This window comes from Perca fluviatilis, chromosome 18 (assembly GCF_010015445.1).
Source record: "Perca fluviatilis chromosome 18, GENO_Pfluv_1.0, whole genome shotgun sequence".
Classification (NCBI taxonomy): domain Eukaryota; kingdom Metazoa; phylum Chordata; class Actinopteri; order Perciformes; family Percidae; genus Perca; species Perca fluviatilis.
In genome coordinates this window covers 30,692,286-30,706,857 of record NC_053129.1, presented here as the reverse complement: position 1 = coordinate 30,706,857, position 14,572 = coordinate 30,692,286, and the positions used below count along the sequence as shown (strand labels likewise).

The 14,572-nt window shown below is 40.6% G+C and overlaps 1 long non-coding RNA gene across 1 annotated transcript; it reads left to right on the top strand.

Annotated features, from left to right (window-relative positions):
* Nucleotides 1-8,611: 8,611 nt before the first annotated feature.
* On the top strand, nucleotides 8,612-9,095 carry LOC120546918. Its single transcript, XR_005636990.1, has 2 exons — nucleotides 8,612-8,799; nucleotides 8,897-9,095. It is a non-coding gene; the product is annotated as an uncharacterized LOC120546918 (long non-coding RNA).
* Nucleotides 9,096-14,572: the final 5,477 nt, after the last annotated feature.

The window sequence follows — 14,572 nt, the reverse complement described above, 5'->3', positions numbered from 1 at the left end:
ATGAAGAGTTTCAGTAGCGTAGAGGGTTTAGTAGTGTTTATGGAGAGTTTCAGTAGTGTTTATGAGAGTCAGGGTTGAGAGGTTCAGTGTTTGAGGGGTTCAGTAGGTATGGAGATTCAGTAGCGTTAGAGGCGTTTCAGTAGTGTTTATGGGGGTTTCAGTAGTGTTTATGAGCGTTTCAGTAGTGTTTATGAGAGAGTTTCAGTAGTGTTTATGAGAGTTTCCTTGTATGTGTGAGAGCGTTTAATCTTCCAGTTGTTTATGGAGAGTGTTTCAGTAGTGTATGTAAGAGCATTTCACATGTGTTTGTGAGAGGTAATTCTGAATAATGTCCCTTGACGGCCCTTCATAGCTGTGGGTAAAATATCACCCAGGGCTGTGGGAAGGTTTCATCGAGCCCACTAGCTTAATGATGTCATTCAGGGAAATGGGGCAGAATGAGGACAGAAATTGAAAGTCTCTGATGTGTAATATGTATGTATATGGGTTTACTGAAGGTACAATGCCTGCGCGCGACAGCTCTAACCTTGTCCACAAAATGAGACAAAAATTGGTTTCAGTCAACATTTGAACGCAACGGGGACAATACATTCAGCAGGGGAAACAATGTTGTTAATAGTCTCAAACATAACTTTAGGATTGTTTTTACAGGCAGATATCAGATTAGGAAAATAAGAGGCTCTAGCATCCTTGATCATTTAATTCAGGTCTACTAAGAGCCCTTTAAGATGCAGGCGATGGACTTGGAGCTGAGTCGCTTTCCATAAACGCTCAGTTCTCCGACAGACACGCCTCAAGCTGGAATAACAACAAGGGTTAAAGGATGCGCACATTCTGACATCTATAACCTCCCATATATTATTTAGTTAATTTTGAGAGGCTGTGGTGACTAATGCCATTTCAAATGATGTTTTTACTCAGAAACTCAAAGAGGAAGTTTTATCATCAGCTGCACCGGCCAGACACAAAAAGTCTCAGAGATCATCGGCTGTCTCCAGAGAACACACAGAGAATGGCTCGACTGGAATTAATCCTCATTTTTGTGCTTCAGTTTGAAGGTGATTGCTCTGATTTTATTTCATTATTTCATTATTTATGTGTTTAAAACAATAGGCTTTTTTGAAATAACATAATGTATCGTATAGCAGTACTGAAATAACAACATCTTCTACACTGCAACCATAGCGTCTTAAAACAGTTGTTGGCTTTGCATTAGACAGTGCAGCTGAAAAAATAGCCCAACATGCACTATTTTCTTCTGCTTGCTAAAAACTATAAATCCCAGGCGACTTAGGAAGTTGCTGTGCCTTTTCAAAACATATGTGTTACCTGTTATCAAAGATTTAAGACTCCGTTAGGAAGCAGTGAGTTTGGGCCTGAGAGACAGAGACAGAGTGGGGAAGTCAGAAAAATCATTCAAATATGTACTGTATTCAGATAATTGAATGTATAAATTGTCACTAACAAAAAAAAAAATACTTTTCTGTCCATCAGGCATCAGTGGAAGGTTCTTTCTCTATAAGAGACCTGGACAAGAAGCAGTTATGTCCTGTAGGCCTACCACTGAATCATCCTCCCCCCCAACATGCTCCATCGTTGAATGGCTTTACAACAGAGATCTGACTGAGACTCTCACTGAGGTCAGGAATGGAAATGTTACAGAGATCTCAGCCCAAGCTGCCAGGCTGATGGTGAACACTGATTGCTCTTTGGTCATTAACAACATCACTGCTGAGGATGCTGGTCGATACACCTGTCGGCAGGGGGGAGACACTAATACAGATAAAGTTACATATCTAAGTGTTATGACAAGTGAGTATCATTTCCATAAAAAACTCAAAAGGAAATTCTACTTTTGGGACATGCTTTTTTGGGGACAAAATGTGTGCCGAGCTCAGCCTCATTCCAGCTGAACACCCTTTTCCTGTCACTTGTTGAAATGCCACTGAAAGGGTTTGAGTCCATTTGGTTCAGTCCACCTTCACACTTTGTTTAACTCAGTAAAACAAGGAATAGAAACATAGAAAAGAAAAAAATCTAACATGTTTATGCTGAGTCAGCAGTTATCAGGGGGGGCTGTGGCTCAGGAGCTATGTGTGAATGGGGACTGTAGTGTGTAAAGTGTTTTGAGTGTTTAAGACTAGAAAAGCGCAATATAAATAAACGCAATCCATTTACCATCACTTGTTTTCTCTCAGTCTCTCCATCTCCACCAGACGCTGATCCAAAGAGGGACGGTCAAGTCACATTAGAGTGCTCTCTGATTAGAATAAGCGACCCTCCTTGGTTAGAGAACAGCATCCGCTGGGTGGATGAGACAGGAGCTGAGCTGCTTGGTGAAGGTGATGGGTACCGTGTCCTCCAACAGACGGACTGTGTCTCCTTTCTGACTGTGAAGCGTCAGAGTGGCCACAACAGGAAGTACACCTGCCAATTTGTTGATAAGCAGAATAATGTAAAGATAGAGGCTGACTACACACCTGACTTCAACGGTAGGAATCAGAAAAAATCAAAATTTAAACACCTGACCTTACAGGAGAGATAACACATAATCAGACAGAAACATCTAACCCAGGGAAGAGAATATGCAGCCCGACCAGATACAAAGCTTCGGAAACAAAGTGTCACGCGTTTAAAGATTCTAACATTGTGGTTTTCATGTCCTTGGATTAAAGGTATAGTAGGTGATGCTAATCCAATACACTTTTTTCAAATTCGGTGAATATCTTCTCACCTAGGTCTCTATTTTCTGAGTACTCTGGACCCCCCGCTGTTAATCTGTTAATAAATGGAAAACAAACAGAAAGGAGTGCACAAGCCACAAAGCGGTATTCCAGCCAATTGGCAACAGGCGGCGACAGTTGATGGTAGGGGGAGAGGGGGAGGCAGCAAATGAATGTGCCGGCCAGCCAGTAGTTATATGTCCGATGAATCTGGGGAGCTTCTGTAGAGGGTGTGGGGGTTGTTGCCTATTTGTATTTGTTTGGCAGTTGAGTTCAAATATCAAAAATGTTTGCACAGCATCACTTACTGCACCGTAAACTATTGCTAGTTCTTATTTATGAACTGATGTGTGTTGAACAGATCCCACAGGTGTGTCTCCTCTGAGCTACGTCATGTGGACTGTGCGTGTTGCCGGACTGATCCTCATGGTTGGCATCACCGTTCTTGTCATCAGAAACAAAAGTGAGAAAAAATTCTGATCATAATTTAGTAGAAGTGTTAATATAAAGTCATAAATTCAGAATCTTAATGTTACTTTTTATTATTCTTTTCCCAGGGAACACAAAACCACTTGAAAATGACAATAATGTGAGTTAACAGTTTTTTATGTGAGTCTGTTGTTACTACTGTGACTCAGAGGCTGCAGTCTCTCGGTTCGTCCCTTGAAACAGTTTTTCAGGATCTCATGTGTGGTGTTGTATTTCACAGGTGAATGATAGGCCGACGTCCAGTATGAAAACGTGGAAACACGTCCTGCTGCTGCTCGACCGCAGTGATCGACAACTTCAGATCATCAGAAAGTCAAATACCATCAGTCATTGGACACATGTGATCAAAGCTTTCAGTGGAAATGATTGGTTTATATTTAGGATGCAAATAGCTTGCTCTTTAAAGGCTTCAAGTAATGTAAAGTATAACCAGTGGTGGAAGAAGTATTGAGATCCATTACATTTACTTTTGTTGTACAGCTGAAGCAACCATGTTCTTCAAACTTTAACATCTTGGAGATGCAAGCTTTTCAAGCTACAGTGTTGATGGGTGTAAAATCTGCTACATGTGTGTTTAGTAAAATGAAATGACTCCAGGTTACTCAGATCTGACCTGAAATCATAACAAATGTGGTAGAGTATGCATAATTACTATAACTGACTAACGTTCATATATATATATATATATATATATATATATATAATTACATATTTATCAAGCAATTCTAATTCTATTATGTTTAAATTATTGTCTTTTCATAGTCATAGTTAATATTTAATAATAAGTTATTGCACTGTTCAATCCCTGCACTGTTCACTATTGCACTACCACCATTGCACACAGTCTACCATGGCACCTTTAACTCTTTAAATTTATGTGAGGGATTTTTATAACTTTTTATAACACTTTACATTTCTGTAATTGATTTTTATGTATGTGAGATATATGTGTGTATGTGTGTTTGTTGTGTTATGGTTGTCTAAGCTACTGGATGCCTCTAATTTCCCTCGGGATGAATAAAGTATCTATCTATCTATGTATCTATGTATCTATCTATCTATCTATCTATCTATCTATCTATCTATCTATCTATCTATCTATCTATCTATCTATCTATCTATCTATCTATGTATCTATCTAAATCATGCGCCAAGATGCAGGGGGGGTAATGATTAATGATTGATCAACCCACAACTTCTTCAAAAAAAATCCCTATGCTGTGTGGAGTGTTGCTTAAAGGATGTACACATTCTGACACCTATGACCTCCCACATATTATTTAGTTAATTTTGAGAGGCTGTGGTGACTGATGCCATTTCAAATGATGTTTTTACTCAGAAACTCAAAGAGGAAGTTTCATCATCAGCTGCATCGGCCGGACAAAAAGTCTCAGAGATCATCGGCTGTCTCCAGAGAACACACAGAGAATGGCTCGACTGGAATTAATCCTCATTTTGTGCTTCAGTTTGAAGGTAATTGCTCTGATTTTCATTATTTATGTGTTTATCTTTGTACAAAATGTAAACTTTCTTTATCATCAGTACAGCCTGAAACAATTAAACCAGCACAGGAAACAAAAATATCTTTGGGGGTTCTTTTATCTCTGAATGTTAAATTGATGATGTCTGTCAATAACATAACAAAACAAAAGGCTTTTTGAAATAACATAATGTATCATATAGCAGTACTTAAATTAACAACATCTTACACTGCAACCATAGCAACCCTTTCCTGTCCGCCAAAACAGTCGTTGGCTTTGCATTGGACAGTGCAGCTGAAAAAATAGCCCAACATGCACTATTTTCTTCTGCTGCTAAAAGCTACAATTCCCAGTTGATTTAGGAAGTTGCTGTGCCTTTTCTAAACATATGTGTTACCTGTTTTCAAAGATTTAAGACTCTGTTAGGAAGCAGTGAGTTTGGGACTGAAAGACAGAGACAGAGTGGGGAAGTCAGAAAATCATCAAAACATTTACTGTATTCAGAAAATGTAATGTATAAATTGTCACTAACCATTATTTTTTTCCTTTTCTGTCCATCAGGCATCAGTGGAAGGTTCTTTCTCTATAAGAGACCTGGACAAGAAGCCGTTCTGCCCTGTACCACTGAATCATCCTCCCCCCAACATGCTCCATGGTTACATGGCTTTACAACAGAGATCGAGACTCTCATTGAGGTCTGGAATGGAAATGTTACACAGATCTCAGCCCGAGCTGCCAGGCTGAGTGTGAACACTGACTGCTCTTTGGTCATTAACAACATCACTGCTGAGGATGCTGGTCATATACACCTGTCGGCAGGGGGAGAGACACTAATACAGATGTATATACATTTCTAAGTGTTCTGACAAGTGAGTATCATTTCCAAAAAACTCCAAAAGGAAATTCTACTTTTGGGGAGATGCTTTTTGGGGGACAAAATGTGTGCCGAGCTCAGCCTCATTCCAGCTGAACACCCTTTTCCTGTCACTTGTTGAAATATCACTGAAAGGGTTTGAGTCCATTTGGTTCAGTCCACCTTCACACTTGGTTTAACTCAGTAAAACAAGGAATAGAAACATAGAAAAGAAACTGGTCCAGATCTTGTAGGTAAGTCGCTGCTGACTGTAAGATGAAACATGTTTATGCTGAGTCAGCAGTTATCAGGGGAGGCTGTGGCTCAGGAGCTATGTGTGAATGGGGACTGTAGTGTGTAAAGTGCTTTGAGTGTTTAAGACTAGAAAAGGCAATATAAATAAATGCAATCCATTTACCATCACTTGTTTTCTCTCAGTCTCTCCATCTCCACCAGACGCTGATCCAAAGAGGGACGGTCAAGTCACATTAGAGTGCTCTCTGTTTAGAATAAGAGACCAACCTTGTCTAGAGAACAGCATCCGCTGGGTGGATGAGACAGGAGCTGAGCTGCTTGGTGAAGGTGATGGGTACCGTGTCCTCCAACAGACGGACTGTGTCTCTCGTCTGACTGTGAAGCGTCAGAGTGGCCACAACAGGAAGTACACCTGCCAGGTTGTTGAGGAGAAGAATGTAAAGATAGAGGCTGACTACCCACCTGACTTCAACGGTAGGAATCAGAATAAAAATCTAAATTTACACACTTGACCTTCCAGGAGAGATAACACATAATCAGACAGAAACATCTAACCCAGGGAAGAGAATATGCAGCCGACCAGATACAAAGCTTCAGAGACAAAATGTCACTTTTAAAAGATTCTAACATTGTGGTTTTCATGTCCTTGGATTAAAGGTATAGTAGGTGATGTTAATCCAAAACACTTTTTGTCAAATTCTGTGAATATCTCTCCACGGTCACCTAGGTCTCTATTTTCTGAGTACTCTGATAAAAGAAAACTGGTGTTAATACACAGCCCGGTGGTGTTTAAAGCCCTCAACGTCTCCTTCCAGGCAAGGGTGCAACTGTTGACTTCAAGACACCTAACCCTAACCATAACCATAACCATAACCATAACCATAACCATAACCATAACCATTGCCTAATCCTAGTGCCTTCCAGGCAGCGCTGCCTTGAAGGAGATGTTGGGGGCTTAAAACACTGATAAACTAATACACAGCCCTGGCTGTGTAAATGGAAAACAAACAGAAAGGAGTGCACGAGCCACAAAACACTGTTCCAACCAATTGGCAACAGTTTGGCAGTTGAGTTCAAGTATCATCAATCTTTGCGCAGCATCACTTACTGCACCTTAAACTATCGTTCTTATTTATGAACTGATGTGTGTTGAACAGATCCCACAGGTGTGTCTCCTCTGAGCTACGTCATGTTGGCTGTGCGTGTTGCCGGACTGATCCTCATGGTTGTCATCACTGTTCTTGTCATCAGAAACAAAAGTGAGAAAAAATTCAGATCATAATTCAGTAGAAGTGTTAATATAAAGTCAAACATTCAGATTCTTAATGCTACTTTTTTATTATTCTTTTCCCAGGGAACACAAAACCACTTGAAAATGACAACAATGTGAGTTAGAAACTGTACTTTTTTATGTGAGTCTGTTGTTACTACTGTGACTCAGAGGCTGCAGTCTCTCCGGTTCGGTCCCTTGAAACAGTTTTTCAGGATCTCATGTGTGGTGTTGTATTTCACAGGTGAATGATGCTGCTCGACCGCAGTGATCGACAACTTCAGATCATCAGAAAGTCAAATACCATCAGTCATTGGACACATGTGATCAAAGCTTTCAGTGTAAATGATTGGTTTATACTGTATTTAGGATGCATAGCTTACTCTTCATAGGCCTCAAGTACTGCAAATATATCCTGTGGTGGAAGAAGTATTCAGATCATTAACTTAAGTAAAGTACTAATACCACACTGTAAGAATACTCTGTTACAAGTAACTGTCCTGCATTGAAAATGTTACCAAAGTAAACATATGTAAGTATAATCTTAAAAAGTGTACTTAAAGTATTAAAAGTAAAAGTACTTAATGCAGAAAAATCCTCCCATTTTAGAAATTGGAAATGATTCAAACAGTTTTGTCAATCAACTGAAAGTGTTTAATCTGCTAATCATTTTAGCTGGACTTGTAGGTCCATATATTGTTTCTCAATTTGTAGAGTGACTAAAGCTGTCAGATGAATGTAGTGGAGTAAAAAGTACAATAAGCCAACCTGCTTGCTGCCCCCCCTCACAGCGAGGGACAACTAATCACTCAACAAAATCCCGACTGTTTGCTGTCCTGGCTCCTGAATGGTGGAACAAGCTCGCCATTGACATCAGGACGGCTGAAAGCATCTTCCGCCGAAGGCTAAAACATCATCTCTTCAGACTACACCTCGGATGTGTAAAAAATGTCTCTTTGTAGTTTCACTTATTTCTAAAGCTAATGTACTTGCAATACTTGTTGTCTGGAGTTTGTACCTTCAGGGTTGAAAGCATTTAATTGGAAATCACTCTGGATAAAAGTGTCAGCTAAATGACATCATGTGGACACAACTTGAATGAAGGTCTATTGGATGTGTAATACAGAAGGCAATATTTGCATATACATATATATATATATATACTTTGATAATATGTCAGATGTATTTTTCCGCTTGTTAGAGTTGTATTTCTGTCTTGAAGAAACCAAATAAATTGATTAACTGCGCTTTAAATGATTTTGAATAATTGTCTGACAACCTGCTTTTTATACAGCATTAAAAATCTGCTTAGAAAATTTGGATAGAATATAACAATGTAATTCAGCTAAATAAAAGAAAAATCATTATTTCACTTGTTTCCAATTTGAAAAGATTGTATATCGGAATACAATACACATTTTCTACAGGCTCAGTCTGCCTTTAAATAATTCCAGTGCTAGTTCTGTGGTATCAGAATTTTGGATGGTAGTCATGGAAACTGTTACGGTCCGGCACTGTTGTTCCTGTCCCCATTTGTTTTCCTTTTCCCTTTTTCCCTGTGTGTGTTGTCTGTGTCTGTCTCCTCCTGCTGTGCAGCCCAGTCAGAGGATCTAGGTCAGGGGGCGTGGCCATTACCTCCAGCTGCAGCTCATTGTCACCAATCAACCAGCAGTTATCTACCCGGGCTGGCCACCTCTCCAGCGCCAGTTCGTTCCTACACCACCTGTGGTAACTTGGCTCCGTACTGCGATCTCAGTTCAGTTGTTACCCTCTCTACATTGTAGTTGTCTCTGCCACGTTTGTAACCTGTCTCTCCTTCAATCAGATCCCGTCTGTTCCTGCTGCCTGCCTGCCTGCCACTTCCACGCCGCAACCTGCTCATCTGTTGTCTGATATCCTCGTCATCCAGCTCTCAGTGCTACTGGCTCTCCACCCCACTCAGCTCCTATCCCGGTCTGAAGCTGCTCCACCCTGAACTGTTTTCTCTCTGCCAAAACACGCAGAATAAACAACATCTTTAATCACCCTCTTTGTCCGTGTGTCCGTCTCTGCGCCTGAGTCCCCACCAAGCTTAACAGAAACATTAATTGTTCATGTGACAAGGGCTGGGAAGATTAGCAAAACAGGAAACCAAGTGACTGTACTCTGATCCAATGGAAATCACAATAGTCAGATTGCACTCTAGCCCAATGGATTTGGGGGGGGATCATAATATTTCAGGGGGGGCATGTGCCACCCCTTGCTCCCCTTCTAGCCTCGCCCCTGCAACCCAAAAGATGTAAAAAATAACCGTCTATATCCTTCTTACCTGTAAATGTTAGCCTGACGTGGTCATACTCAGATTCTAGTCAGAATATGAGTCTGAAACCGCTCCATTGGGCTGTGATTATGGGGCGTGTTCCAACCGAACCAGGAAAAAAAATGCCTCTGCATTCATTGGATAGACCTACAACCAATCAGAGCAACGGAACTCAACTCAGCTGTTAACAGAACTCAACACTGTGTATCGTCTCCATAGCAACCACTCTTTGCACAATGCATTCGTTCTAACTTCCGACTTTTAGACCTTTTTGAAGCTGGATATATCATTTGTTGCGTGTAAATATAAATGTGGGTAACGTTAGTGATGGTGACATGCTTGCTACAGTCGCATTTCTAGAGATGAATCGGCGAAAACACGTTTTATTTCTCTGATTCACGGCTTTGTTCTAGCGCCGCTGGGCGCTCCCTCTCTTCAGTCTCTCTCTATGTCTCTCCACCATATAACGCTCCCTCTCTTCAGTCTCTCTCTATGTCTCTCCACCATATAACGCTCTCTCTCTTCAGTCTCTCTCTATCTCGCTCCACCATATAACGCTACCATGCTTTCGGGCAGTTGTTGAGGCTCCTCCACTGAGGATTTTAAAATGAATGCGCTGTCGATATCTTCTGTAACAGACGCGATGGTGGAATCTACACATCTCAACAAATCCAACCCAAGCGTTCTTTGCTGACGTGGTTGATTCTGTTATTGTTGATCATCTTTCCGACAATCTGATTGGTCCGAACAGATCCTGTTCGGGCAATAATTTCTCAACGGAGTGACTCCAGACCGAACTTCCCGACCTCGAATTTTGTGGGCGGGGCTAAGTTCGGCTGGCATCCAGGCTATGTAAATGTATGAATTCCCAACAAATTCAGACCCCCCTCTAGTGGAACATACCATCTTATCTGGTACAGAATTCAGCTGCCCGCATCATAACCCGAGCCCCCTCCATCCACCACATCACTCCTGTCCTCCAACAGCTCCACTGGCTCCCGGTCCAGTTCTGTATCTAATTCAAAGTCCTCCTGTTTACATTCAAAACCATCCACAACCTCGCCCCCCCCCCCAATATTTGTCTGATCTCCTCCAGGTTCCAACTCCCTCCCGCTCCCTCAGATCCTCTTCCTCCATACACCTGTCTGTTGTTTTAATTTTAATTTATATAATATATTATATTATATTATTTATATAATTTATATAATTATATAATTTTTTTTTTGCTGCTTTTAAATGTCTTGTGTATCCCTTTATGGTGTCATTGAGTGCTGAGAAAGGTGCCTTTAAATAAAATGTATTATTATTATTATTATTATTATTATTAATAACCTTGAGGTGCACGTCTCTTTTCTTTCTGTCTTTCTGCCGTTGATTTCTGTTGGACTAAACACGTTCTTTTATCAATCGTTCATTTTACATTTTTTCTCATATAAATTCATGTCTTGTTGGACTTCCTGCCTTGTGTGTTTTCCCGCCTTTGTGAGGGTCTGCCCCACCCTGACGCATAATCACTCAGTTGCGGTTTCCTGGTTGAACGACATGTTCCCTCGGAATGGTTTACAACGCTTTGAAACGGTGTTCAACGGTGTGCAATATTGCAATATTTCAGGGGGGGTAGGTGCCACCCCCTGTCCCCGTTCTAGCCCCGCCCCTGCAACCCATTCCCCAAAAGAGGTAAAAAATAACCGTTCATGTTGCTCAAAACGTGTATACATCCTTCTTACCTGTAAATGTATGTTTCCCAACAATCTCAGACGCCCCTCTAGTGGAACATACCATCTTAACCTCGGAGGCGACGTCTTTTCTCTCTTTCATGTCTTCCTCCGTGAAATGAAGCTGCATTCAAGTGCGGTCGGAAATGTTGACATCTGTAAACGATCTGACGGAAAACCATAACAGAAAAATAAAGTCTACTTCTGCTACACAAATTGTTGCACAATAAAAAAACACCAGAATTCAGGAAGTTAAGTGTCTGACGCTCAAATGTTGGTGGGGGAGTTATTATCCCACGCCCTTACACAGCTGTATCCTTTGCAGAAGTATTTTCAGCACCTGTGTGAAGAGGCGTGACACACAGCTGGAACATAGAAACTATCAGCTGTGCCACAACGTCATATTTACTTGATGTCAGTCTTGTATAAAGTACTTGAAAGCAATACTTGAGTAAAAGTACAAGTATGTTACCAGAAAATTACTTTGGTAGAAGTTAAAGTCACCTTTTAGAATATTACTTGAGTAAAAGTCTTAAAGTATCTGATATTAACTGTACTTAAGTATCAAAAGTAAAAGTAAAAAAAAATATCTTTGATTATGAACTTTATGGCCAAAGGTGTGTAACGTTATCTTCATCACCGCTGTCGTCGAGGTGGTCATGTTACCGTGGCGGCAGAGCCTGCACCAGGTGCTTCCATGACACTAACACAGTCATTCTGCTTCCTCCTCTTCTTCTTCTTCTTCTTTAGTTTTGCCCTATGGTTGTTTTTTTTTGCCGCTGGGCAACAAACAGACATTAGGTCACCAACTGGAATGGAGAGTGCATTATCTTGGCAATTTAGGAGCAACGATTCCCCAAACCTGCTTATTTCCAGTGTAACAAATTTATTCTGATTTTATTTTGTAGTAACGAGTAACAAGATGCTGAGGGGAAATGTAGAGGAGTAAAAGTATACAATTTTCCGGAAATATAAATAATGAAGTAAAGTACAGATACGTGATAATTCTACTTAAGTACAGTAGCAAAGTATTTGTACTTCGTCACATTCCAACACTGCTTGATGTCACTTAGTAATGGCGGCTCTGAAACAGGGATGTCTGACTTTGCTGAAGGCCTGTTGCCTCTTCGCCTGTTCCTGTATCCTCGCGTCGCTTCCTCGCCTCCTCCGCTCAAAATAAATGTCAGCTGGGAGGGGGGGCTAAGACGCGAGGAGAGGAGGCGAGGATGTACAAACTGAGAAATGAGAGGAGGAGTTATCATTGTAATGCTGTTGTTGTATGTTACCTCCTCTTTTGATCACCGCTGAAATGACTGAATGGAAATTACATGTTAATAACATTTTCCATTACTCGGTACTCTGAGGAAATGCATCGATCAACAGAAATACAAGTTAGAGTTTTATTTCAGTGGAAACACTGCTAGTGTTATATAAACCATGATAGATTTATAATGTTTTTTTTTACATTTCAGGCTAATAGAAAACTAATAGAGCCTTTAGATGATACTAAAATGCACAATCACCCCACCATAAAAGGCTTAACATTTAATTTCTCTGTAATGTTGTGCAATTTCTGTTTAATATGCACACTGAAGTAATGCAATTTTAACTCTCTGGGGCTTACAACAGGCTGGTTGGTGGGTGGTGGTATTTCTCAACTCATTTCTTTCTAAATTAGCTCAAGTTGACCAAAAAGAGGAAACAGATTGCATACAGATCAGCAGCAGAGGAGAACAGTCTCACACAACGTCTTGTCTGCTGACAGAGAATGGACGCCAAACGTCTACTGGAATTAATCCTTATTTTAGTGCTTCACTTTCAAGGTAAACCTCTGTTTTCTTATTTAAATGTTAATCATAATTTAACACGGCTTTTATTACTGTTAAATAAAGGCCAGTGTGACAAACTGCTACCAGGAACAAGCCGCTATGTTCCTGCTTTAGTGTAAGTAAAAAACAGGATTGAAATTATGAGTTGTGAGTTTATTTTTTTAGATAGATTGTGAAATGTATATTGTGTTCAGTGTGTGTAGATGTCAAGGACGGAAAAGTTAACAGTAGTTATAAAGTAATGATCAAAGCTTGTCCACTATCTGCTCTCTTTGTGGTTTCTTTAAACTCCACCAATGTGATATGAATATTCATGTTTTTTACCCAAGTGTTATGAATATTTATGTATTTACATTATGAATTGATGCAGTTAGTGCACAGAGGAACACAAGACACAAATACAATAACATCAGCTGTGCAGATTTAATTTGATCTCAACCTCTGCTTATTGTTGGTGTTTTTCTTATGGTTTTAACAGGATAATTAAGTTGTATATATTTCCCAAAGAGCCTATGATTCAATAATTAACTGAGACATAAATGAAAAAGTCTGTCTGAAAAAGACTGTCTCTGTGCAGATACTCGTATGTGTCAAATCTTACACGTGTGTTCTTTTCTGTCCATCAGGCATCAGTGGAAGAGAATTCTTTCTCTATAAGAGACTTGGAGAAGAAGCCATTCTGTCCTGTACCACTGAATCATCCTCCCCCCCAACATGCTCCATGGTTACATGGCTTTACAACAGAGATCGAGTTCAGACTCTCATTGAGGTCAGGAATGGAAAAGTTAGAGAGATCTCAGCCCGAGCTGCCAGGCTGAGTGTGAACACTGACTGCTCTTTGGTCATTAACAACATCACTGCTGAGGATGCTGGTCTATACACCTGTCGGCAGGGGAGAGACACTAGTACAGATGTATATACATATCTAAGTGTTCTGACAAGTGAGTATCATTTCCATAAAAATCTCAAAAGGAAATTCTACTTTTGGGACATGCTTTTTTGGGGACAAAATGTGTGCCGAGCTCAGCCTCATTCCAGCTGAACACCCTTTTCCTGTCACTTGTTGAAATATCACTGAAAGGCTTTGATTCCATTTGGTTCAGTCCACCTTCACACTTTGTTTAACTCAGTAAAACAAGGAATAGAAACATAGAAAAGAAACTGGTCCAGATCTTGTAGTAAAGTCGCTGACTGTAAGAGGAAACATGTTTATGCTGAGTCAGCAGTTATCAGGGGAGGCTGTGGCTCAGGAGCTATGTGTGAATGGGGACTGTAGTGTGTAGAAGTGCTTTGAGTGTTTAAGACTAGAAAAACGCCAATATAAATAAATGCAATCCATTTACCATCACTTGTTTTCTCTCCAGTCTCCCACCAGACGCTCGATCCAAAGAGGAGGAAGGTCAAGTCACATTAGAGTGTTCTCTGTTTAGAATAAGCGACCGTCCTTGTCTAGAGAACAGCATCCGCTGGGTGGATGAGACAGGAGCTGAGCTGCTTGGTGAAGGTGATGGGTACCGTGTCCTCCAACAGACGGACTGTGTCTCCTTTCTGACTGTGAGTAAGGGCCGCACGATAAAGGAAGTACACCTGCCAGTTTGTTGAGGAGAAGAATGTAAAGATAGAGGCTGACTACACACCTGACTTCAACGGTAGGAATC